The sequence below is a fragment of the Coptis chinensis genome, chromosome 1 (assembly GCF_015680905.1).
Source record: "Coptis chinensis isolate HL-2020 chromosome 1, ASM1568090v1, whole genome shotgun sequence".
Taxonomy (NCBI): Eukaryota; Viridiplantae; Streptophyta; class Magnoliopsida; order Ranunculales; family Ranunculaceae; genus Coptis; species Coptis chinensis.
Genome location: NC_141456.1, coordinates 61,988,954 through 62,015,735, shown reverse-complemented (window position 1 = coordinate 62,015,735; position 26,782 = coordinate 61,988,954). Strand labels below are relative to the sequence as shown.

Genomic DNA, 26,782 nt, shown 5'->3' with positions numbered 1-26,782 from the left:
TACGACCACCCGCCAAGAAGCGCCCAGCGCCAGTCTTTTTTGTAGGCTTCGCCACATAAGAATCGCGATTTTGGTTTTTTGGTATAAAAACAAAATCGGTTTTTTGGAAAACCTAACTTTTTCCAAAACCAAGAAAGAGAGAGATTATAAGAGAGCAATTCTTTGTGAGTTGAGTGTTCATTCTTTGTGAGTGAATTGAGAGACTTGTAATCTGTTACTCAGGACATCCAGTAAAGCTTGGAACTCGCAGTGTGGAAGTAGGCAAATTGCCGAACCACGATATATCTCGTCTTGTGGTTTGTTCTTCCTTTACATTAATTGTTTTACTTTATATGCTTGTTATTTGATAATGAGAAGTGTTGGGATATTGCTTGGAGGGTGTTGAAGTCTTGTCTAGTGTGAAGGATTGATCTTTGTGTAGGATTGATCCGTTTGTTGTGGGTAACGTTGTTTCCGCACTTATATATTCACAACACTTCTCCAACTCAAATTCTCATAAAAGAAGACACACCTCATCAGATCATCATCATCATCATCATCAAGTAATAAAGATGTCTACAGTATTGAGCGGAGATGAAACAGCCCCTGCTTATCTGGGGTTTTCATCTCGCGGAGGTAGCGGAGGTAGTGTATCTGTCTATTTTTATTTATTTATTTATTTTTCTCATTAGTGTTTAGAATACGTGGGTTTTTTTTTTGCATTGCAGATTTCTACATCTAATGGGATAGAGAAGTTTATTTTACCGAGTACTTATCCTCAAATTGACATTGAGACTTATCTTGTTTGCATTTCAGGTGTTAGAACTAACCAAGTATTCCAAGGCTTGATCACATATGAAGGTCAGTTATATTTTATAATTTTCTTTATAGCATAATGTATTTTGATCACATGTACTTAGTAGTCCAAGATCAATATGTAGCATAAACATGCCCAAGTATAGATATCAAGATCCGTGGTGACCATCATATCAGGTTCATTAATTAGAACATCGATGACTGACTGTAATGACTTAATGTGGGTTTTATTGTGTAGGTGTTTCATCCAATATAAGGGATTAAGTTACTGTTGTAGTATAAAAGCATGGTAAGGTCTCAAGTCGATTGTTTTTGTAGTTTCTTTTTGTTAAGATAGCCTCCTGAAGTGGTCAGGATTCCCTTTTCAGAATTATATTGTTGGAGCTTTCAAGCCACCATACAACATTACAATCACGTTTGCTGATGGCAGAACTCGCAAGCAGGTCCTCATTCTCTACCCTGTTGTCTGTAATTCAGATGTATTTACACAAAACTGTTGATGCAGCACTAAGCACTACTGAGTAAACATAGAAAAAGTTTACGACTCTAGTGTTCTTCCTATAGAAAGCAGCACAAAATTGTTGATGTACTATTATTTTATTAATATGGGACGAACAGAACAACAGATAATTTAGTTTTTTTAGGTTAGCATGCTCAATATCCTAACATCAAATTACCTTCTGCTTTATGTATAGCTATTGCATTATATATGCAAGACCTTAATATAATTCATATTCAAAGTATTCTCAATATAATAATAATATGTTAGAGGATAGACAAACAAAAAAATTGGCATAATCGATAAATATTAAACTATCGGCTAATTGATTATGACAGTTCCATTTGGTAGACAAAATTTAAACTAAAATTTAAAATAATAATTTCAATAGTGATTAATGTTCATAAATAGTAAGCTTTTATTCATAGTGCTTTGCCTGTCACGCTAATGGTTTATTTGTTGTTGATATAAAAAACTTTTTCGTTTTCTAATTCGAATGTCATCCAAGTTGCTTCCGCTAGAGTTGGGTATGTGTAGTATGCTTTTCCGTTTTCATTTTGTTCCATGTGAACCTTGTTTTCCTCGTTGTTGGCATATTCTTTCTTTTCTATAGCCTGCAAAAATAAAATAATTTTTGCTCTCCTAAATCTTCTGGTTCGAAAATTTATCCTGTAGATAGCTGTAAAAACAAAAAATTATTAATTATCATTTTTTAACTCTAACATTGATTTGTTAATTTTTAACAATCAGTAAATGTAAAACGTATTGATTTACCTTTTTCAAAATATTGCCTGTTGCGTAAATTCATCATAAATTTCTCGAGTTTCATCTTGAATACTCGGTTGACAAATCCTTCATTCCTTGAGCCAATTCCGTTTCTTTCAATACATTTTTCAATTTCTTCATCAGCGTTGAAATCCATTACAATTTCAGGGTTTTTTGTGACCATGTTAGTGCTGAAAATTATTTGTTTAACCATTGAGTTGTCAATAGTATCATCTAATCCTGTGTACATGTTTGTCGTGATTATTGGTAGTCGGTTGTTAGCCTTCATCTGTACAACAAATGTAAAACTAAATTTTCTGTAAAAGTAAATGCAAATGTAGATAAAAGTAAATATTTCATTAAGTTATGATGAACTATAGATAATTCAAATCGAAAAAACTAAAACATAAATTTGATGGATCTAACACTATGCTAATCCTCATCCAATAGAGAATTTAGCTCGAAAACAACTAAAAAAATAAATTTGATGGATCTAACACTACACTAATCCTCATCCAATTCTGATCAATTATTTGGAATGCTTAGGTAGTCTATTTCCCAATTTGGTCCTCCTATAACCAATGCTTCATTTATTGCCTTCAAATAGGCATTTTCTTTTCTCAAATCCTCGTCAACATTCTTTGTCTCTTCCCTTGAGGTGGTTCCTCCACTGCTGTTTGAAGATGAGTTGAAGGGAGTCCTCTGGAGAACGCCAATTGGGGAGGACCCTATCTGACTGCTAGTATTCCAACCTTTAGTATCATTTATTGCCTTCAAATAGGCATTTTCTTTTCTCAAGTATTCAATGTATTGATGAAGTTGTTTTTCTCTAGTATTTGCTTCATGTAGCTCTTCACGTTTAGTAATGACTTTTTTGTGGTTGATGTCTAAAATCTCAAATTTGTATATCTGCTGTAGAAAGTGGATAGCGTTTCCAGCAGCCGCATTTTCTGAGTCCACTTTCTTAGCTTGATACGTCGTCAGAAATGATTGGCTTATAGGATAATTAGGATTTTTGAAGATTCTCTCATTATCGGCAAATTTATTATGACATCTGCAGCGTATTGGTTGTTTTCAATCTTTGATATGTAAACTGGTTTTCTATGAATTTTTTCCTTGATAAGAATTTCCCTCAACGCCATCTTTAGTGAAATATTGTGTTTGGTTTCATACTCCATGAGCTGCATTTTAAAAATTACAATAGTTAATGATTTGGAATGTGATAGTAACGACAACAAAATATTTTGTAGTTTGAATGGGAACAATTACAAATTGTCAACCAATTGGTGAAGAAGTGTTTTGGTTTAATGAAAAAGGTAACATTAATAACCCTAGTCATTTGTCAATAATTTAGGTTTATTTTACACTAGCAATGACAATTTGAGACCTTCAAAGCTTCAGGCAAGCTATTTTTATCAGTACAGTAAATTTCTTATTATCCAGAAATATCCAGTCTCACCATTTATCGAGTTGCACAAAGTTGAACTTGTTCTTTCTTAATTTTCCATTTATTAACTTCTTCGACATTCCACTTATGTCAGGGCTTATAGTAATTTGCTACTTTTAGAACATGCATTATTTTAGGTTTTGTTTTATTGAAGGCTCTTTAACTGTTTTGCAGGGTCTGTGGGAGGATATATACTAAATCTGGGTCATAGTCGGCTATAGTGAATAGGTGCTACTTCCCTGCGGACCTTCTTGATGTTGTTGGCATACCATGCTCTCTTGAAAACAATGAGGTACAGAAAACTTGAATTTGTTTTGCATTCAATCTTTGTTGCTTATATTTTTTGTGTACTCCTTGTTTCTTTGGTTGGTTGGTTAGTTGTTTTTTATTATTTATTATTTTGTATTTTTGATGTTTGCGTTTGAATTTTTTTTGGTACTGTTGTTATCTTCTACATATGTATCTATAAAGGTTGATGCCTCTTAAGAATAACAACTTTACTGGATACACTAATACAGGTCTATGAATTGAATCATGGTAGCACTGTAAGGGCTGGCTTAGTTCAGGGTCCTTGTGAAGTTTTTCCTCCAAATAAGTTCAAGGAAGAGAATCAAAACAATGGACTGCGACCGGTTTTCTTGTGCAAGTATGTCCCTCTCTTTCTCTCTCTCTCCCACACACACATTCACCACCACCACCATCAGACACACGTTAAAAGGAGTAAGATTTAGAAATTTGAAATGTAAAGAAGTCATGATTGTAACTAAAATTTTAGATTATAGTAATCTTTTTCAAAAAAAAAATGGTTAGCAGTTTGAGTAATTGTGGCTGTTTGTTTAGCAAATTGGTACCCTTAATTGGAGATAATGTTTAGCATGGTTACAAATTTTTTATTTGACATTTTGAATGACATGAAACCCGAGGTATAGTAGAGTGCTGACATCAAAATGATAAGTTTATATATGTGTCATGTAGCGAAATACCAACTATTTTTCCTTATGGGGTGATGTTTTTGTTTGTAGAATTTCCTTTTTAAGTTGGCTAAAGAGAACTCAGCTTTGAAGGCCACATATTTTGGTCTCTCTGATTTCATAAAGCCAGGTCAGTACTAACATCTTTTTAACGTCTATTCTAGAGTATGATGAAACATTTGGATTTGTGATTCTTGCTTCAAATGAACATATGAAAGGGTAATGAACCGTACTTATATAGGAAAGCTACCTGTTATCACAGAATTTTGATTCTTATATTTTTAATGTGTTTAAACTTTAATATTAAATTTTTTTGTTTTTATCATCAATTGAATCATCAGCACCTAGGCCCCTGTATTAACCTCTAGCTATGTTATGTAGATATTATATTTTTCTTTAGAGGCTCAAGAGAAAGAGATGGAGAAATCAAAATACTACTTGATGCGTCATATCTAATGAACTACATGAGGTGGGAAGCATTTATGTATAACAACATGAGAAATCAACAAAATTATTAAATAAGATATTGGGAAAAACAATAGTTTACCTTATCCATTTTTTTTAACTCTTTCTGAAGTCTTGATTGAATATCTTCTATTGTATGCAATAAAGAAAAGAAAAAGAACTCAGTTAGATGTGAAAAACTAATGTATTGAATTCAACATGTAAATCAGAAAATAAATAAAAAAAACTGAAAGTTTTTGTGTGTGTGTGTGTGTGTGTGTGTTAGGCAGATCGTTGGTTTTGTATATATATATATATATATATATATATATATATATATATATATAGGTTTGTTTAGGGTTTCTTATGTCATTAGAAGTTAAGTATTAATAGGATTCTTATTTTGTATATATTCATAATTAGTGTTTTTGTTTTGTGTTAGGTAGATCGTTAGTTTTGTATATAGATAGGTTTGTTTACGTTAATTGATTAGGTTTTCTTATATCATTAGAAGTTCAGTATTAATAGGATTCTTTGGGTCGAGAAAGTCCTTATGGTGGTGGGAATCCAATTAAGTTAGATTATTTTGGGTTTTTATTATTGGGCTAAACCAATTCTAAGTAGGCATGGGAATCAGACTGTATACCATGCACGACTATATATTTTCCTTTCAACTGGATGCCTTGCTACCTTATTATGTGGTTTGCCCCACCAATCGAGCATCTGAGCAAACCTGCATGAATAAATCACATTAATATATTTCAGATAGAACACTAATAGTAAGATCGAGAAAAGCAGAACTGACATCCCTTGGGCTTATTCCTGACTCACATGCTATACCCTTCGTCAGATAGATTCAAACTATCTGGTGTGATTTTTTCTAATAACATCAATCCAGCTCCTGCTGCATTTACATTTGGGTAGATATAGCTGACTCTTTCCTTAGCTGTAGTCATGAATAAGAATGCCACATGTCCAATTCCCGCTAGTTTAGTAGATAAGACCATGTGATAGTACCTACCCTATCAATAAAAAAGAAAGCACGTACTCTGATTGTACTCAAATGTGTGCTTCCACCTTGGAGATGCTATTACATCTACTTGAACACCTGGGTACCTATCCTTGATAAATTGAATTGCAGGAAAAAATAGCAGGTTTTCATAAACACCACCTGATATTACATAGCAACATCTACGTACATCTCCTCTTATTTTTTATCCCAATGAAGCAATTTCAATATTGTATCCGTAGGGCAACTTGAGGAAGCCATATGGATTGTTGGGATTCTCAGGTGGCCTTGGATCTTCATCTTGCTTCCCTTCGGAATATAGTGAGCCCCTTTCCATTTCAGGGTCCTCTCCATAGTCATAGGGGTCGAGCCATGGGTTCTTTTTCTTGAGGTTCACTGTTACTGTTGGCCTTTTATAGCAATGATGCTTCTCTATAGATGGATTTAAGTAGAAGGAAAGATCGGTGAGTTGGGATGAGGAAGATGTGAGAAAAGGTGGGATTGGTTGGTGTAGGAAAGAAGACGACATTAGAGATAATATTCAGTTTTTTTTTTTTTTTGATAGTCTCATGAAACTTTATTTCATATTTGTGTAGTATATGTTGGATTTGAATGTGTGGAAGAGGGTTGGACTAGTTGGATAGCAACACTTTTGTTTTCTGAGCTTCCATTTTGAGTGAAATCTTTCAGAGTGTTAATCCAAATATTAGGAGCTGCTTTCCATATAGATTTATGAGAAGCAAAGCCTTTCTCAAATTTAACATAATTTATGTCCATCCAATTTTCAAGCAGAAGAATAAAGCAGTATATTCCTCTGTGGCTAGTATCATCCCACTCATCATTATACCAAGAGATAAATAAGTCTAACCACTGTCTGCAGTTGGCAAAAGATTGTGAATCAATTCTTATAGCTGCCATAGACACATACCACATACATCTAATGCACTCTTATTCATTGAAGAGCTGCATATCTATCTTAAGAAACTTTTGACAGAAGCAACATGGATTTAAAACTAAGTGAAGAACTCTGAGCATAGGAGAACTCATTACAGTGAAATTGCCTTCTAAATGACCTAACCAGATTAGGTCATCTTAGTAATCATTAAGTCTAATATGCATTAGACTTATGATGTGTTTAATGAAGGATGGAAACAATTCTCCAATCCTATTTAAATTCCATGTCTTGGACAATGGATTGATGATGTGGCTAACTCTAATGGTAGATGGAATATGTGAGAATTTAAACAATTTTCCATAGTGAAAGGCTTGTTATTTAAAGTGATCCAAGGATAATTAATTAAAAAGATTTTGGATCCATCCCCTACTGAACGACATGAATGATCTGTAATGACGTTGAGATACTGACAAAGTCCCCTGCAATAAGATAACAAACTATGGATCTTTCACACAATAAGCTCTCTGGCCAAATTTACTCCTCCCTTGATCAGATTAGCGTTGCGAATGTTTCCGTCGACTTGTCCTCTAATGAGTTGGAGGGTCCTATTCCTCTGTTTGTACACCTTCAATCAGTAATCTTCGCAAACAACAAAGGTTTGTGCACATACACTTGCACTATTTCCTACAGAGAGAAATAATAGCTGGATTCCTTCATTTGTTATAACCACTTCCACTTGCACTATTTCCTATAGAGAAAAGAAGAACTGCTAGAGCAATATTGAAATTGAAAACTAAAATTCAATAAATTATTTCTACCTTAGGAAGTCTCCACAGTTAAACTACTGTAGATGCATCCATTCAAAGTATTGATATACTAAAACAAAAGGTAGTGGAAAATGAAGCATAATAGCGACAAAGATAGGTAGAATTATTAAAAAACCTCAACTCAAAAAGATAGTTCAATGAAATAATTACTTAAAGCAATAAAACAATACCTCACCTAATTCTAAAAACTACTATTTGTTTTCCCATTCCCTCTTCATAATTGCCTTTAGATACTCAATTTCTTCTTTCAGACTGTTAATTTTTTCTTCCTGAATTTGTATCCACTGATTTCTAAGCGTGTCGTTATTTTCTACAATCTCAAGTTTGTTGCAAATTTCTTCTATTTGTTCGTAGTTATAGTCTACTACTTCAAAGCTTATCTCACTGCGCAGAAAATTGATTGCTTTCTTTGATGCTGAATTTTCTGAATCTTCTAGACTTGTTGTTGAATTTCCTTTGAATTGGTGATTGTCTTTGATGTCAAACATTCGGATTGGAACGTTAATTGATATTTGACATCTGTATTGATTTTCTCCCAATATTTCGTTGTGAAATTCTGGGTTGTCCATCTTTAATATTTTGGTGCAGTACATCAGCATATTTTTGAAGTTTTGAGTGATAAGTTTTCGAAATTGATTTCGCCGCATAATTTCATAGATCAATTTATAGTTAGTCAAACACTTAAAAATTAAAATTAACCAAACAAATATGAATTTTGATTTTGTTTACCTTTTTATTGAATCTGTTTATTTTCCTTGATCATGAGTTTGGTATTGTCTAAAATAATACTTTTAATATCTGTACTGGATATTCTGCGATCTTCGTCAATTTTTCCAACCTAAAGTTTTAGAAGTTAGTGATATATACCTTATATGAAAAATAATATGAAATTTAAAACTTGCCTTTGTTCGTTGTTTGAGATTCATTGATTTCTCGAGAAATTTGATTCTTTCTTGTTGTTCTTTTATGAACTTTTGGCTTTCTTTCAACTTCTTCAAGTTGTAGTCACCAACTTCAAAAAGATACACTTTACGTTTGAATCTAATTACGCTTCTTGCTGCACTGTTTTTAGACTCTTCGAGTGATCGTGATGGTTCTCCTCTAATATTTGTAATACCCACTACGTCGTTGCTCACCTAGACACTTGCATTATACATTCCGTTCTTCAAATAATTTTCATAAATAGGTGGATTTAAATTGAGTTGTCTCATAATATCTTCTAGCATGGGCTTGAATGACACTTTAATCCTTCTTGAATATTATCCTTCCCTCATCTCCATAGCGATCCTTTTCTGTTTCTCACATAAGATAACCAAGAAAAAATGTTGTGTTCAAATAGTAGTAATACACATTAGGAGAAAAATTATAGGCAGATTTTGCATTTTATATAATTTTTGTGTGGATATGTTTTTTTTGCAAAATTTTGCATTAGTTGTGTTTCATTAATTTCTTTGCATAGATAGTTGAGAAATCATTTTCATAACTCAATTGTTTAATTCTTATATACTGTGTGACTTCCAAGGAACGATAGTCCCTTTGTTCAATCTACTTGAACACAAACTAATAGAAGGCAATAACATATATTTTTGATGTTGAATTCATTGATTAAAGAAAACATGTTTATTAATACTAATAAATAAAATTGAAGTAGATGTAAAAATTTGTTTACCTTAACTGTTTCTGTAGCCTTGATTCAATATCTTCTATTGTATGCAATAAAAAAAAATTAGAGGAATTCAATTAGATATGTAATATTTGATTCAACATGTATGTCAGAAAAAATAATTGAGAACCAAAAGTTTACCTGTGTTTTTTATATGCGTTGGGGGTGAGGAGATATAATCGTATGTTTTGTATATATATAGGTTGCTGGAAAGGAAAGAAAAAGTTTTCTTATTTCATTAGAATTCCAGTATTAGTATGATTCTAATTTTGAACATATCTATAATTATTTTTTTTTGTTTGACAATTAGAAGTTAAAGCATGGTGGGACTCATAGACATTTATTTGTTTATCTTACTGAAAATTCCTTGTAGTCATCTATACTGATAGTAGAATTCACCATATGCAAGCACAGATTGGTGATAACCTATGCTTATGGCGTGTGTTTTAGTGTTCAAAACCCAAAAGGAATATAAGAACCTCAGTGAGTACTCCTCGAAAATGTCAACCATATTTGACTGAAAGGCAAACCATTTTACCATTTCTTTGGAAATTTGGGGTGAATTGTCCCATATTTTACGCTATAATGCCATCATATATAGGATTCCCCAGAACCAATATGTACAATGATATCAATGTCATAAACCTTGTTGAAGGCATGTGAACTAGGAGTGTTAAAAGAACAATCCTTGATGGTATGATGTTTGTATGTGGTGTGCCGAAAGGCATAGGGTGGAGTGGAGTAGAGTCGTAGAGGGGAGTTGTAGGTTCAATTTTTTAGAATGCAAGTGCGTGCTGAATCTAAACGACCTGGTATAGTTATTGTGTTGAGGTGTGGAGGTAACTTCCATGGGACTGTCTATTGTTGATAACCACAGGGCAAACACATAATTGGACAACCATGACTTTGAAGCAAGTCAAATGAATATCAACTTTTAAACTTTTTTGCTCATCTTCTGTTGCAACCCATTGTTTTGTTTTGGGTTTTTTAGACTTTGGTCCTACGCATAGTTGGTTTATTAGACTTTGGTCCAGAAAAGCTTGAATATTAGACTTTAGTCCTAGTTCTGTTTGTTTACCGTTAGTCAACTCAGTTGACTAACAGTCAACTCAGTCATGTAAGCAGATTGACCACGTTGACTGTTAGTCAACTGAGTTGACTAACGGTGAACAAACAGAACTAGGACTAAAGTCTAATATTCAAGCTTTTCTGGATCAAAGTCTAATAAACTAACTATGCGTAGGACCAAAGTCTAAAAAACCCTTTTGTTTTTTCTCCCGAGTACCTTCTGAAGCTTCTCATATCTTGCGCTTTATTAATCTGACACAGATGAAACAATGTATGCTTATGAGCTTAGCTTTGCTACTCAATAAATATTGGTTATCTTGTTTATGCACCTAAATGCATCTTTTGTTGTGATCTATAGGCTTAGGTCCTGGGACACTTGTTGGTTCTGCAGCATTCAACCTGTTTTGTATACATGCTGTGTGAGTAGTAGTTTCAAAAGCAAGAGAATTGAAAAAAAATATCAGATATAGTCGTTTGGGTGGTAGATTCATCCCCCCGCGAGGAATTGCCAAAACATTTGACTCTTCACTCATCTCAATATAAAGGATTGGTCAATCAAATAATAGATAGTAAGGGGGTCGGTTTGAAAATAAGCTAGTCGTAGAATATTAGATGTTAGTATCTTGTGAGTGGGATTGCTTGCTCCAATATGTTTCTCTTAAGGCTACTGCTCTAAGATATTGTCAACATCCCATAAATGGAGGATGATTGTTTTTTGTAAGTAAGCTGCTTTCTTGAAAGATAAAAAGCCGTATAGACTTGGTTATGCATGGATTGGTTGCAGAATAAGGGATTTGGTACTGAGTCATCATAGAGATTTATATAAATTATGTGTCTCTGTAAGGAGAACATACCATTCATTGTAACGTAGTAGCCTCGTATAGGGGCATAGGTTTAAGAACCGGACTGGAGCTTCTGCCTTTTTAAATGGTTGTTGTCGGCATTAGAAATTAGGCCTGACTTGAAACTTACTTTCAATACCTTCCCATATGACTTTAGAGAAGGGTATTGATTCTTAATGTCTCTACAATCACCTTTACATATACAACACCTAGAGGCTAGATGTGCTATTTTCTTGTTTAAATCTTCTTGGGTAGCTGAAACTTGTGGTAAAAGCTCCAACTTCGAACTTACATGTTGTATCAGCCACTTGTGGATGCCGTTACAGAGAGTGCATTGTCACTGCAGATATTTTATGTCTTCATCACCATCACCATTACATACATAGCACCTAGATGTACTCCATTTTCCTTTGTTTTTTCTTGGGTAGCTGACACTTATGGGACAACTTGCAACTTCCTCCTTCCTTGCTGTAGCAGCTACCTGTGGATGTATAAGCCTTCTCCACGTGCTTTTGGAAAACATTAGTCCTTTTTCTTATGATCTCCTGAAACGAAGACTTCTTTTAATCTCGTTCTCTTAGAGTACTCTGATTCTACTTCATCTCATGAGGACAAAAATTGTGAAGAATGTGCTCTGATGGTTTCTCTTATTGAAGTTATATATTGAATTTTCACTTATTCAAGTTAGATATTGAATGTTTGATTCAAAAGAATACCCTAGAGAAGGAAAAAAAAAACATTCGAGTTATAGTGTTGTGGTCTTAAATCTTAATACACATCCAAAACGTAAAGGCGAAATATTAGTCCTGTTGTCCTGTAACATATCTTTCATGAAGAGTCTCACTACAATTATCTTCAAAGGGAATTTTTATCAACTATCAGGTACTGCACTCATGCTCCTTGCCTACTTCAGACTAAAAGAAATGGGGACACTTGTAAGTGGTTCAATGGTTCACATTGCTCTCATCTTCACTGCCAACAAATAATTGCAGAGTTTATTTCCATACAACGACATGCCTATTTTGGCTTTTCAATGGGAAAGTAAGGTGGTAGTATAGAAGAGACCAAATCGATCCATTTTCAGAAGTTTAATATTGCCTGTGGAATTGGTAGCAACTAAGGTAGAGTGCTGGCCACGCCAGCACACAAACTGTGTGGCATCATGTACTTCATGACAGGAGAATGAATCCTCACGACTAAAATTGAAAGATATCATTGGCATAGGGAAGGTGTTTAAACCTTGTGGTAGATGAAGACCTGTTCAAAAACAATAAGAACATAAACTAATTGCTAGTGAAAAAAAGGTGTTTAAATCTCCCCTGAATTCCTGACCCAGACTTCTGAAAACAACTAAACCTTTTGTACTATTTCTTCGTTATGTAACATTGCCACTCTATATATATATTTTTTAAAATAATAATAATAATAATAAATCGTAATGGATACTCAACAACGGATCTGTATCGATACGGCGCACGGAGCTTTTGAAGGTTCTATATTCTATACCTCAATATTAGGTATCGATACACATACTTAATATCACCTAGTCTCTCCATGATATATATAATTACCATGTTTTTGCCTTTAAAATATGGTAGTCGTGTTGATAATTTCCTTTACAGTTTATGCATTGCCTCATGCCTTCTTCAAAAGTTGATTTTTGACCATTGCAAAAATGACTCTGTTAATTTTGTTTAGTTATGTGCTTTTTCTTGCAATGAATTTTTGACATAATTTGAGTGGCATTATTCTTTCTTTGTGGTGCTAATTATCCCAGTATTTCCTGAAGACTATCACTTCCATGCGCTTTAATTGCGGCGATCATAGTCTTGTCTACATTTCTGTGCATACAATTCTGTAGTCATGTTTTGAAATGGTGTAACTTCTTCTGAATCTTTCTGTACTTGGTTTATATATGTTATGCACATACATTGACAAATTTGTAATAACTTATTCTAAGTCTGGTCCCTGGTGCATAAGTTAGAACAATTTTTGTTAGTTTTCCCAACCAGTGTAGAACTTTCTGCATCTCCTAAGTAGTGCAGTACTCTATAAGTCGGAGGCTTTGTTATACTATTATTACATACGGAATTGAAGGATGTATTCTAAGTTTACTTGTAGAACTATAAGGGATCGTTGATCCGTCATCCCCATCTATAGGCATAACTATGACAACCATTGTGTTTCCACTTTAGAGCTCATTAGAAATCACTTTGTGATAAAGTGGTCATTCTTTCATTGAATTTTCTGTCTGGGGTTACTTTTTATGACTGATCATAAGTTTAATCTTGTTCCTTTATTTTCGTATCTGTAAATGGCTGCTAAATCTTGGACGGGTTTATTGTAAACTTCCAAAGTTTTTGAAGAAAACAAAAATCATTTTCGAGGTAGATGTTTTCGAGTGCCTTTTGTCCAATCGTATAAGATAGTATAATTCCTTGAGTCGTGTAGATAGATCTATTTTATTTTGTTTTTTAGGATGATCACTTGATTACTTTCTGATAGGTCACTGGTGTTATCGTTGAAACACCATGTTCCTCCATGATTAGCTACCAGCCCACCACTCTCCATGTTATTCTCCATACTTAATTTACATCCTTAATCTCCTGCAAACTGTATAAATAGCTTATTAACAGGGCAGAAATGGCAATAGGGAAGTAGTCGTTGAGAGAGACATCAACATTGTCATGCTCAAATTTGGCCTTTCATGAGTTTCATACAATTTTTTTGTTATCAATTTTATTTGTTGTCTGAAATCTGCAATTAGATTTTGACGTAGAAAATGTGTTACTGCCCACTCCGTGGTTATAATATCTTATGCTGGCATTCTTTCAGATGGACGTCCATTTGGACTGATCGTAGAGATAAGTGGTAAGATCATGTGGAGAGATCAAGAGCTGGAAGCAACAAAGTTTGTGCGGGAGTAGCATGTGGATTTTCAGACGGTGGAAGCAACTCAAAAGATGTCGAAGAACGATCTGCATCAATGCGCAAACTTCAAATTGCTGTTGTACTCTGTGTCATCTTTATGGGTGTAGAAGTTGTTGGTGTCATCAAAGCAAATAGTCTCACAATTTTAACTAATGTGGTACATCTTCTTTCAGACGTAGCTACATTTGCCATCTCTTTGTTCTCTTTGTGGGCATCAGGTTGGGAGGCAACTCCACGTCAATCGTATGGCTTCTTAGAATTGAGATCCTTGGTGCATTAGTTTCCATTCAAATGATATGGCTTCTAGCTAGTATATTAGTCTATGAAGCCAATGTTAGACTTATTCATGATAGTGGTGAAGTTCAGGGCTTTCTGATGTTTGGTGTTGCTGCGTTTGGCGTGGTGGTTAATATTGTCATGGCTGTCTTGTTGGGCCATGACCACGGTCACAGCCATGGTTGTCATGATGACGGTCACAGCCATGGTGCGTGGTCATGATGACGGTCACAGCCATGGTGGTCATGATCATGGTCACAGCCATGATAGTGATGATCAGAGTCACAGCCATGATAGTCGTGATCAGAGTCACATCCATGGCAATGGCATAGTTAGAAAGACTCATTGCAAAAATGATATTGAGCACAATCATAATTGTGAAGCAGACTTTTTGTAACTCAGAATATTTGGATGCCTTGGTTGAAGGATTAATCTGCCTTCAGTATTATAAGGTCATCTCAAGTTGACAGTAAACAGTTTGGTCTCCCTCGTGCTCAGTATAAGCCATAAGTTTGATTACTAAAGAAGTTTTTTTGGTAGTTGTCCCAATACAGCTGCCTCAAGGTATATAATGCTGTCAGGGAATTGCAGGGGAACAGGTACTTCTACGATTTAGAATCTAATGGGCCTCTCGTTAACACAATCCGGGCGTGATCTTTTTGTCTGAAACGAACGCAATAATGGTAAAGATGGAGAAAATAAAGAGATGGTGTAGGTATCCTAATGTGCATATTGTTGATCCTGTTGGAAAATCTAGTGGTCTCAGCACTATTTTTCAAAGACAATGTGGATATGGAGATATTAGGCTCATCATCAATATCATTATAGACAAATCTAAAAATTTCTTGCATCATGGAGATTGGTTTATTTCATTTATTGATGGTCATCCTGTTCCGTCTAAGAGGAAAGTTGTCGGGGATCATGCATATAAGAACAATAGGTAGTGCTATTGCTCAACCATGGCTTTTGTGGGGAGACTTCAATGCAATTTTAAAATATTATGATAAATATGGGGGTTCTGGTATGTATTGGAAGATAATGGTGGAAGAAAATTGTTTGTGGGCAACGAACATGAAAGCAGAATGCAGTAAATGTCTTAGATTGTATTCTCCTGATGACTCCTCTTATAGGCTCCTGATGATTCTTCTTATATGCTCGGGGGTATTGTCAAAGATAGGAATATTATCAAGGAATTACTGTTATATTCAATAGGAGATGGCAGAAAAAGTTCTTTCCGATATGATCCTTGGCCTTCTGTTATATATAAAATAGTGTTGCTAGCTGAAACTACTGAAATTAGAGGTCAATATGATAAAGTGGCTTAGCTCATTAGAATTGGAAGATTTTGGAATATATAAAAACTGATATATACTCCTACATGATCTTTCAAATTGTTAAAAATGTCAGAGTTAGTTTGGGAGTTCAAAGCAGACTTAAATATGTTTTTCATGTAGTGTCACAAAGTAATTGTGAGGAAGGTTAGTCCTCTAATGAAGTTTCTTTATAGAACAATAAAAGATTATGGAATTTGAATGTGCCCCCTAGGATCACACTTATTGTGTGGAAGATTGCTAAAAATATTTTAGCTACTACTAACAATTTGATTAAGCTTAAACTAAATATTGACTATGCTTGTCAAATGTGTAGAATGCATGAGGATAATATGACGCACACGTTCTTTACTTGCACCTGGTCTACCCAAATATGGTTTGCCTCCCTCAATCTCTAAGATTTGATTATTAAATGCTACAGTCCCTATTAGAATGAGAGACATACCCATGTATCTGACACTTTGATCCTCACGATACTGTCCTACTAGATTGAAGGTGAATCATGAATGAAGACATCATCTGAACTGTCAAGAGCTTTTTAAGGAACCCAGCTGTAATTGGTGCACTAATTTGAATAGAAACTATTTTGGGAATTACCATAGTTCTTGGTCACCTTCAGAGAATGATCTGAGATTTTGTTTTTTGCTGGGTAAGTTTGATTTGAGTTCTTGGTGACCTCAAGATTTGGTATATGTTCAACCCTCTATGTTCAACAGCGTGGTCTTCCTTCTGTTTGATATCCATCTGAAACAGTAGTTTCAATTTCAATTGTCTCAAGTAGTTTTCTATTTTTCTTGACAGACTTGTTTTTTTTCTTTTCATTATTATCTATTCAAGACAGATTTCTCTAGCAATTAGAATAGTCAGCTGTCAAGTGGAATGAAATCATTTCTAACTTTCTTATGCGTGCAGGTTTTTGGGAACCAATAAGGTAATGTAACAACATTGATCTTTCATACCTCAACTGAGAATATCATAATTCACATGTGGGTATGTGAAAACTTTCTTTATTTGTATAAATATTGCAATTTGATAAAAGAAAAAAGATTCAATTGAGAAGAAAGCAAAAATAAAGTATAAATTTTTTGATGTGTTTGCCGAGGATAAATATCCTAAAGAATTCCCTTACAGATCAAAGGTGGGAAATATTCCATGCGTTATTATAAAGTTTATTTGCAAATATAATTTCACATTATGCTGATCCCAAAATGTTTTTCGTGTCAGGTCATCTTGTTGTTCCAGAAGATTGAAGGGGTGGACGTATGACTGTTTGGCATGTACGTGCAAGAATATCGTTCAGAATGCCCTGATCCAAATAACCGTTGTATTTATCTTTTATACCTTGATTCGGTAAAGTATTTCAGGCTTGAACATTTGTCTACCATGAAATATTAGTAATGGACTATTTTTTATGTACTTATTTGATTCACTATCAAAATCTAGTATCGTTAGAAGTTCTTAAGAAATGACTGACTTTTATTTTTGCTTGTCTTAATCAGATTGGCTACCTAGACTACTACAAGAAGCAGGGGTTTTCAACATGCCATATATGGGCATGTCCTCCTATGAAAGGAGACAACTATGTTATGTATTGTCATCTAGAAGTTCAGAAGGCTCCCAGCACGGATAAGCTGAGGAAGTGGTTTCTCTCTCTTTCCCTCAGATGTGCTTTCAAATAAAAATGATTTTTTTTATTTTATTATTATAGAGTATCTCTAGAGAGAAAGATAACAATGCCAAAGCACTTAAGCAGACCTTTGTGTTTGTATGTGTGTGCGCGTGCATGTACATGTATCTAATAATGTGGACATTATCCAGGTACCTGTCAAAGCTAAAAAAGGCAATCAAAGAAAATGTTGTGGTGGCTGTCACTAATTTATATGACGGCTTCTTTTTTCGTCGCCATGAATGCAAGTTAAAGGTGACCACTTGCCATATTTCTATGAGGACTACTGGCCAGCTCTTGCTGAGGAAACAATACATCATATCCAAGCAGAAGAAAATGAAGAAATTCCAAAGAGGAAATCTAGAACAGTTTTGAAAACTAGAGGATGCAACATAGGCAATGTATTGATGGATAAGGTACTTCTAACTAACCACCTTTTCTTTCTTTTTCCACCGTTAGAGTATTGTCATCATGGTGGTGGTGGTCAAGGAGACGCTTCTAGTCTAAATTCTGTTGTTCTTTATCACTCCATTATCCGATTTGATTCATCATCTTTTATTGTTTTTTCAGTTATTCCAACTATTAGATTTCTAAAATCGTAAGAGTATTCACATAAATAAGTTTCAAATCGTAATAGCATTCACATAATGAAGAAAAACCAAATTAACTCGTAAAGGACATGTAAAAACAGAATTATTAAGAAAATTCAAATGTCAACTTATTTTCTCTATTGTTCATTGAAGAAAGTCATACATACAAAAACAATCTAATATCCTATTTCTGTTTTTTGAAGAACCTAATATCTAAGAATCTAATATCTTCCAACTGAATTGTTGTCCGTTATTCGAATAACATATTGGCTACGAATCATGCTGCATCAGACTAAATTGTCGACATCTATTCCAAATCATTGTTCTGCATATTAAATGAAAAGTTTTTCAAAGTAAGTCATTTTGTAATTTAAAAGTTACATCAAATTGCTTAAAAAATATTTTGAACACAATACCTTTATTGTAAGTAGTTTTACAATCCTTACAGTATGGCTCATCCCCTTTTTCCACATGTTTGACATTACAGAATTGGCAAGATTTGTAATTCTAACAATTTCCAAAAAGCTTTATAAATTTTGCTTTGCAAATAAATGACTTATGCTTTAAATAAAATGATTTATGTATCAGTATAAAAAACATAAAACACTAATTTTTTGTAAATCTCTTCCAAAATCTTTCAGAGTAACCTGGTTGCATCTATCTCTGCCTAATTGAATTAGGTTAGATATGGTTACCCTGTCTTTACTAAGTAGTTCAAAAATTGTAGTAGGTTCACATTCTTTGTCTACCTCAAACTGTACTTTAAAGTTATCGGTGTCAAAGTTGCGTCAAAACAGTTGGTTTGCATAAATATTACTAAAAGAAATCAAAGAAAAGTAGCTTATTCACTATTCGAGCCATTGGTATATGAATATACAGACTACCTTAAAAGCAGTTAGCTTCATAAGCAATGACTCATAACTTAAGCTTTTAAAACTTAATTTCTCCTTTCAAACTCAAACTATATATGCATGATGATGAGAAAAAATCAGTACGGTAATATAGTATGCATTCACAAATCTTAAGCTAGCAACCCAAAACCATATAGGCATGATGAGAAAAAATCAATACGACAATGTATATGCAATCTTAAAACATAAGCCAACCAATAAGAACTTAGACCAACATATTTTAAGTTGTAAAAAGCTATTAATAAGAAATCAGAGACGATTGAGTGTTAAAGGCATTCACATTAATAAAAATTAGTGAAGAGTTATTTTACCGCTTTTTCATCTCATTTGATTGAGGTATATCCAAAGTCAAGTATATTTGAGTTGAAGATGCGACTGTTGCTTTAAAAAGACCTGCGAAAACATATATGAAGAAATAATAACATTAGATAATAGTTAGTAATAAATCATTTAAATGGATCAAATTGGATATAAAAATATTTGCATACTTCCGACTCTTTTCATATATAGTGATGATAAAATAACAATGACAATTCCATTAGAATTCTTTAGGCTTGCAAATCTTTTGGAGTCTTCACCCAATAAAACAATCTTGATTTCATAGTTCCTATAAAAATAGTTGGTAATTAGAATTCATAGTCACTGCAAAAAAAAAAGAAAGTAATTATGTTTAAAAATTATTTTTAAATTTCACAAACATTGTGTGTTACCTCTCAGTCATTAGTGTGACTTCCCTGAAACCATACGGGCTTTGTGTTGAAACTTTTGTCAAAAGTCCGATAAAATTTGTTTTTTTCAAGTTAATATTAGTACATAATTTTATTTTTGGAAAAATAACATTATTCAATCAATAAGATACCAACTGTGTTGAATGCCTTGACGTAGACTTTTTTCTTCTCCATGAATTCTTCAAAATCAACAAATGAAAACTTGTATTGTCTGAATTTTTTTCCATCTTCCTTTGAAGCAGTTACAACTGTATCTTTTTTGAAGGAAATTGTGAAGTTGGCCTTCACCGGCTGATATTGAAATTTGGATGGCTTAACCTCAAAATTTTTAAAACAATAAATTTCTCCTTGTTTTATTATTTTTTCAAAGGCGTTTTGGAATTCCTTGTCAATTTTAGCGTGAATTTGGCTTTCCTGTAATGACACGGTTTTAATGCAAATATGTTAGACGATACAGAGCAAAAAAAACATGCTATTAATGGAATATTTCTAGATAAAATTTAAGAGAGATAGTAAACTATTTATGTTCAAGAACACATGTAAAAATGACAATAAATTACAAACAATAATATATTGAAAACATATCATGACTTGACTCTAATAGTAAAATTAGATCAAATAACTTGTACCTTTTCATCAATCAATATCATCTCAATTCCAAAAACTTTTTCTTTATACCTTCCTATCCCCATTCTGCTTACTCGTGTTATTATTTTGCAAGATGGTGAGTCAAGGTTAAGCTCGTCCAAAGTCTTGTACTTCCTCGCCATATCGTCTGATCTCTATAGCATAAAGAGTGCTTCTACATTAGTCCTTTCATCCATATGCTTTTTCAAACATAGTTCAGGTACAAAACAATATTGCAAAAAAAAAAAAAACTACATATAGTAGATTAGTTGAGAATTTACCTTTGAATTTGTAGCATAGGTTCCTTTTTTTAGTGTGCTTTCTGTTGTGTGTTAGAGCTCAAAAGCATATAATGAGAAATTGTATAATCATGATGTATTTATATAGGTTTAATATTAAGATGATTTAGAAGTTGCCTTGTTATGGAAATCTTATGTTAAAGTAATTGTATGTTTAATAAAAGACTTCATTACAGATTGGATTAGTCTTTCTAGTAGCTATCCTTAATTCTCTCATCTCTTGAACTGATTTAGTAGAAAAACAGATAAACATTAATAGTAATAGAGTCCTACTAAAAAACAACATTAACAGTAATACAGTCCTACTAAAACTGTAAGATTTAGTTTGAGATTCTGTTGGTTAATAGAGTCTTAAAACAGATAACATTAATAGTAATAGAGTCCTACTAAAAACCTACATTAACAGTAATAGAGTATGTCCTACTAAAACTGTAAGATTTAGTTATATGTTGATTTGAAATATGTACCAATTTTGTTTTTTAGAAAGTAACTTTTAATTTTGTGCCCGAGCCTGATCAAGTTGGACATTCAGCTATGATTTGTGCATATCCATAAACTCTAAAGGAACTGTCTATGAGGATTCCTGCAACAAAAGCCTATCTTTGGAAGTATTGAACAAAGTATCTTTGGAAGTATTGAACAAAGTACATATGGACTCTCTTATAAGATGCCAATTTATCAACAAAAAAAGTATCGATATTGTTGAAATTTGGACCACATTAACCTCAGCATATAGCTTCCATATTCCTTTTGCTCTGTCGGTAAATTACATTTTCTACTCTTTGATGAATCACATGTCGTCAATAGTTTGATACTGAACATTTCAACAACAGAATTCAGATGTCAAGTCCTAAAATGTTGGCATCTCTTTCTTTTCTAAGCTGTCTTGTTTCTACAAGCTAACAATCAACCAAGCTTCCAAATCCTGATCTTTCTCCCCCACCTCCAAGCCTTCCAACTGCAATATCTAATGTGGAATCACCTAAGACTTGGTCATTAAGCAGCTAAGACATTCCTTTTGTGTTTCTTGTTTAAGTTAAGAAACAGGGATAATTAAATATATCATCCTCTCCAACAGACCAAAAAAACCATTGGGAAAACAAAAAATGGAAATACAAAGAATATAAACACCAAAATTGTTAACTTCATAATAATGGTAGATATAGAATTCATATAGAAAACCAAGTAAAAAGGCTACACCACTTAAAGCAACAAAGAAGTTGTAGTCAACTTTCTCGGAGTAAATGAACTACCTAATATCCTTCAAAAGGTTCTCCTACATTAAAGAAGACCAAAAGCATAGTAAGGATAAGTTATTAAAAAGTTAAAAAAACACCATAAAGTATTTATTGTTTGAAAGACAGTACCTTCCTCAGATTGTTTGAAAAACTTCTTTATGCACAATGTTCTTTGTATATCCTTTTGGCTCATCATCTTCCTTTTTGATTAGAAATTTTAGCCCCTGTCTAGATGTCGTTCTCGAAACAACAACATATAACTGCCCATGTGTGAAAATTGGACGTGGTAAATAAACACCAAAATGGTTGAAAGTTTGTCCATGACTCTTGTTTACAGTCATTGCATAACACACTTTGATGGGGAATTGTTTTCTCTTGAAGACAAACGGCCACTTTGTGTCAGTTGGAGATAAGGCAATTCTTGGAATATAGACAGGTTCACCTATGTTGGTACCTGTGATTATGAATTTGCTTATATGATTGTAAAGTTCCAAATATAATTGAATAAAAGAATGTTTACTGGGTCACGTATTTTCGTACCCGTTATAATTTTTGCTTCAATAACTTTGGATCCCATCCTTGTCATAATCAACCTAGTTCCATTGCAAACCCCGCACTCTGATTCAAATTCTGCATTAACATTATAGGAACACCAACTTTCAGCTCAATGTTATGGTTTGATAATCTTGAAAACTGAAGAGTATTCAAAAATTCTGTAGGAAAGAGAACATCCTGTTCAGCAGACTTTCCTATAAAATAATGAAGTAATAAGATAATAAAAGTTAAATTTTGTAAAAGAAAAACAATTATTTATATAACTACTTTATTTAACGTGCTAACCTTCCATTGGACAGAGTGTGTTTGCACTCAAGTAACTCTGTAAATCTCCTGGAAGTGATGAAATAATGTATGAGTTGATTTCATCAACTGTTTCATTCTTGGGGGCCAATATGCTTCTTTCCTTGAGATACTTTACATAACCATGATTGTTTGCAAAATCTAGATAAATATTTGAAACAATATCTTTAATTGAGTCTTCTGATTCAGGAATAAGAAGATCATCTGGAATCTGTATCCATGTTGGCTCAATATCGTTCTCCATAGAAGTTGCTGGCAACTTTCCGTCTCCTAAATCTAGAACCCATTTGCTGAAATCTTCTATAGAGCTAGCTGTTTCTGGATCAACATTATAACACCCCGTCTTTTTAATTGCATTTTTCCTATAATAATATAAATATTAATAATAATAATAATGTAAATAGAATACAGAAATAGGATATCCAGTTGTTAGAAAAAAAAGCCCGTAAGTAAGTAGATAGGATAAAAGCCCGTAAGTAAGTAGATCGGTTTAAAACCCGGGTTTTTCGGAGAGGTTTGAAAAACTAGAAAATAAGGGTTTCTCAATAGAGTTTGGAGGAAAGAAAAAAAAAAAAAAAGAGAGTTTTAATTGAGAGAAAAAAGGGTTTGAACAAGAAAGATCGTGGTCGACTTCGGGCTTTGGAGGTTTTCGATTTCGGGAGCCGTTCGGGCCGCTCGATTTTAACGGTGAGTAGTCATACTATATCATATTTTTATTGTTTTCGATTTAAACCCACCGGTAATGCCGTTCTTTCTCAAATTTATATTTTTGTCAACTCTGTAAATGGTTAGCCACCATTTTGAACCCCTACTTGAGAAAATTTGGACGACTTTTGGCCTTTAACTGCGCCGTCCGGACACTAGGGGCGATAAATGTCGCCATCGCCAGCATATCAAACCGTTCCTTGTCTTTTTCTTTTGTATGGTTTTAATTTGTATTGTTGAATTGTTACTGTGAATGTTAGTGATGATGTTTGGTTGTGATAGTGAAGGGATGATGATTGAATTGGTGTTTGGGTTGATGGGGTGAGGGAAGCCTTGGAAACGACCATAATGGCGTTCGACCAAGACCTCAAATCAACCTGCGTTTTCTTGTTTGATCAGTGTTTTGGTTGGGTTTTGTTGAGAATTTGTTGTTGGGTTGAGATGGAGGTGTTGGTGGTGGATTGGGTGTTGGAGAGTGGATCATTGGAGCTTCTACAGAGCTTTAATGGCGTCGGTCGTTTTTTTCGATTATAACGAGAATCATGTTTTGTTGGTATGGGTAGGTGGGGTTTTTATGAGGAACCAAACCGCGGGGTTTGTTTTACTTGATGGGTGGCGGTGGTGGCTGTGTGGTGGTCGGTAGTGGTTGTTTGAAAGTAGAGAAGAAGGAGATGAACAGTACCCAAAAACGATTTTGGGCTTGGGCCAAAATCGTGGGCTATTCACTTTTTGGTTTTGGATTTTAAAATTTGACTTTTAGATTAGACTATGGGCCTTAGGATTTGGGCTTTTGGGTTTTTGGAGTTTAGGCCGGGTTGACCAGAGTTGACTGTTGACTTTGACCAGAGTTGACTGTTGACTTTGACCAGGGTTGACTTTGACCAGTTGACCCGAAAATTTGACTTTTTCCTAAAATTTTGATTCGGTCTATTAGAATAAGTCTAGGACTATTAGCATGTTTGATTTAGGCTAGGACCTTTATAAATATACTTGTGTACGTGTATTTACTGCTTGGTGATTTTTCAGTCTTTTGCAATACACAACGTTATGACACTTATACATTCATGAAATTAATAACGCGTAAACCAAAATTAATTGAATCAAGATATTCCTACGTTCTCTGAAATAATCTATTCAATAAAATACAATAATGCGTAAACAAAACTTACCGCACCCTTTTAGAACTCTCCACGCCTCAAGTTTTAGAATTGAGTTTATGACTGATGAAGTCATATGTAGGTGGACATTTATTGAATGTGCCATAAATGGCTCGTTAGTGTTATATAAGGGTATTCATTGAATGTGCCATGAATGACCCGGGTATTCATTGAATGTGCCATGAATGACCGTGATTTGTAGTTAGATTACCCTAAAGAGGAACTAAGGTATTAGCCTTGGGTTAGTTGTATTCCTTGAATGTACGGGAATGTAGGATTGGGTATTCCTTGAATGTGGCGGGAATGACCCGGGCATTCATTGAATGTGCCATGAATGGCCCGTTAGTGATATGATAGGTATTCATTGAATGTGCCATGAATGACTGAGTTTTTGTGCCCAAAGAGGTCGTGAAATATGTGTATGAAAGCCCGAGATGGCTATAATATTGTGGTATTCGGGGGAGAGAGGCACACAGAATGTGTGATTTGGCAAATGTGTGGAGTGCAAATCGTGGAGTAGGTACTAAAGGGTGGGTGTATAAGAAAAGTAATTGATTAATTGATAAGAGAAATGGTTTTGTTTATACGAGTGTGCTTGGGTTTACCTTTGAATACATATAGAATATCTACATATGTTATATATACAAGTTCTAACTTTCTTTTGCAGGAGGGTAGGACTTAATAATATTTTGTCTTGGGGGCCGCGGTCCTACCCTTATATACAAATGGGGATATCGGTAAGTGTAATTCAATTATTTAGATATTAAAAGGGAGTTATTAGAATGAGTTAATAAGATGGAAGTTAATAAATTTCGAAGTTTTGCTTGGGAAGAAACTATGCCGTTTGAGATGACGGAACTACTTGTCTTCCAAGCTGAGAATGTTTAGGTTGTGATAGATTTAAAATGTTAGTTGGATAAGTAAAGTTTAAAATGTTTATATGTGTTTAGTCTACTCATACCAGCAAATTCAAATTTGCTGACCCATGTTTGCTTTGTTTTGGCAACGTGGGTGTGTTCTTGGGAACATAGGTGGAAGGCAGTGGAACCGCGGCGTGTGATTGTGATTCGTGCCTGGAGCGGTCTGATAGTTTTCTTTTAGGTTTGATTTCTTTGTTGGAAGAATGTAATAACGTATTTTGCCTTTTTCATGGCATGAGAACATGGTAGTGATGAATTTTATTTGGAGAGTTGTTTGATGTTTTATTTGGAAGGATGTAAGCTTGATAAAGAGATTTCGGATAATTATTGGGATTATTTTATTTTAAGTTGTTTCTTTTATGACATGGCTATTAGGGTTTGTATGTGTAGTTTCTCCATCATAGTCTGGGTTTTTAAACAAGTGAACCTAGTGATGTTTGAGATATTTATATTTCAAATATTCACTTTGTTATTGTTTAGAAATTCGGGCTGTGACAAACATTGTCACTTTTTAATCTCATGTTCTGCATCAGATGAAAAACTTGACATTCTCCCCAGATTTTAGACCTGTCAAATATAATTAAAAATGGTAAAATTAAAAATTGCTCAAGGTTACTAAACAAATTATTTGATAAAATTAAGATTGTTTGATATATTCAAAATGGTACATGTTTATTGAAACGTCAACAATGTCACCTCTTTTACCCCTTAGAATAACTGGCAAAATCTGTCTGAAATCTCCACCCATTAAAAATGTTTTATTGCCAAAATATTTGTTATCTTCATCCATTATGTCTTTTAAAGGACTTTCGACATCTTCGAATCCGTGCCTATGAGTCATTGGAGCTTCATCCCATAAAATAAGATCTGCTTTTTATATTAGCTTCGCCAGTTCTTCATGTTTAAAGATTTTACATGTCGACTCTTCACTGGTAGGAATTTCAATATTGAACCTAGAATGTGCTGTTCGCCCACCTGGTAGGAGTAATGATGCTATTCCTGAAGAGGCAACTGCAAGAACAATTTTACCTTCAGATCTTAGCTTTGAGATGATAGTCTTGTACAAATATGTCTTTCTGGTTCCTCCACTGCCATAAACAAAAAATACACGTCCTTTCTGTGAATATACTGCTTGGGTGACCGATTAGAATACTTCACGCTGTTCAGATTAAGGACTTCATGCATTCTAACATATTCATCACGTAGTGAACGACAATCATAGTCAAGTTTCCCTGCGATCAATCTATTACTAGCTGGCATCTGGTATTTCATATTTGGAAATGGGAAGTCATTGACCTTTGCCAAAGTTTTACCTCTTCT

At 34.0% G+C, this 26,782-nt stretch overlaps 2 long non-coding RNA genes across 3 annotated transcripts; both read left to right on the top strand.

Annotated features, from left to right (window-relative positions):
* Positions 1–70: 70 nt before the first annotated feature.
* Positions 71–14,237, top strand: LOC147524860 (uncharacterized). Of its 2 annotated transcripts, XR_015197409.1 has the most exons (9): positions 71–624; positions 796–840; positions 1,034–1,084; positions 1,164–1,238; positions 3,310–3,375; positions 3,681–3,798; positions 4,025–4,152; positions 4,529–4,607; positions 14,061–14,237. It is a non-coding gene; the product is annotated as an uncharacterized LOC147524860 (long non-coding RNA). The 2 variants fall into 2 exon arrangements; XR_015197405.1 differs by lacking the exon at positions 3,310–3,375.
* Positions 14,238–16,674: 2,437 nt separating this feature from the next.
* Positions 16,675–25,809, top strand: LOC147524859 (uncharacterized). Its single transcript, XR_015197401.1, has 5 exons — positions 16,675–16,753; positions 16,988–17,113; positions 17,263–17,405; positions 17,582–17,845; positions 25,574–25,809. It is a non-coding gene; the product is annotated as an uncharacterized LOC147524859 (long non-coding RNA).
* The last annotated feature ends 973 nt before the right edge of the window (positions 25,810–26,782 follow it).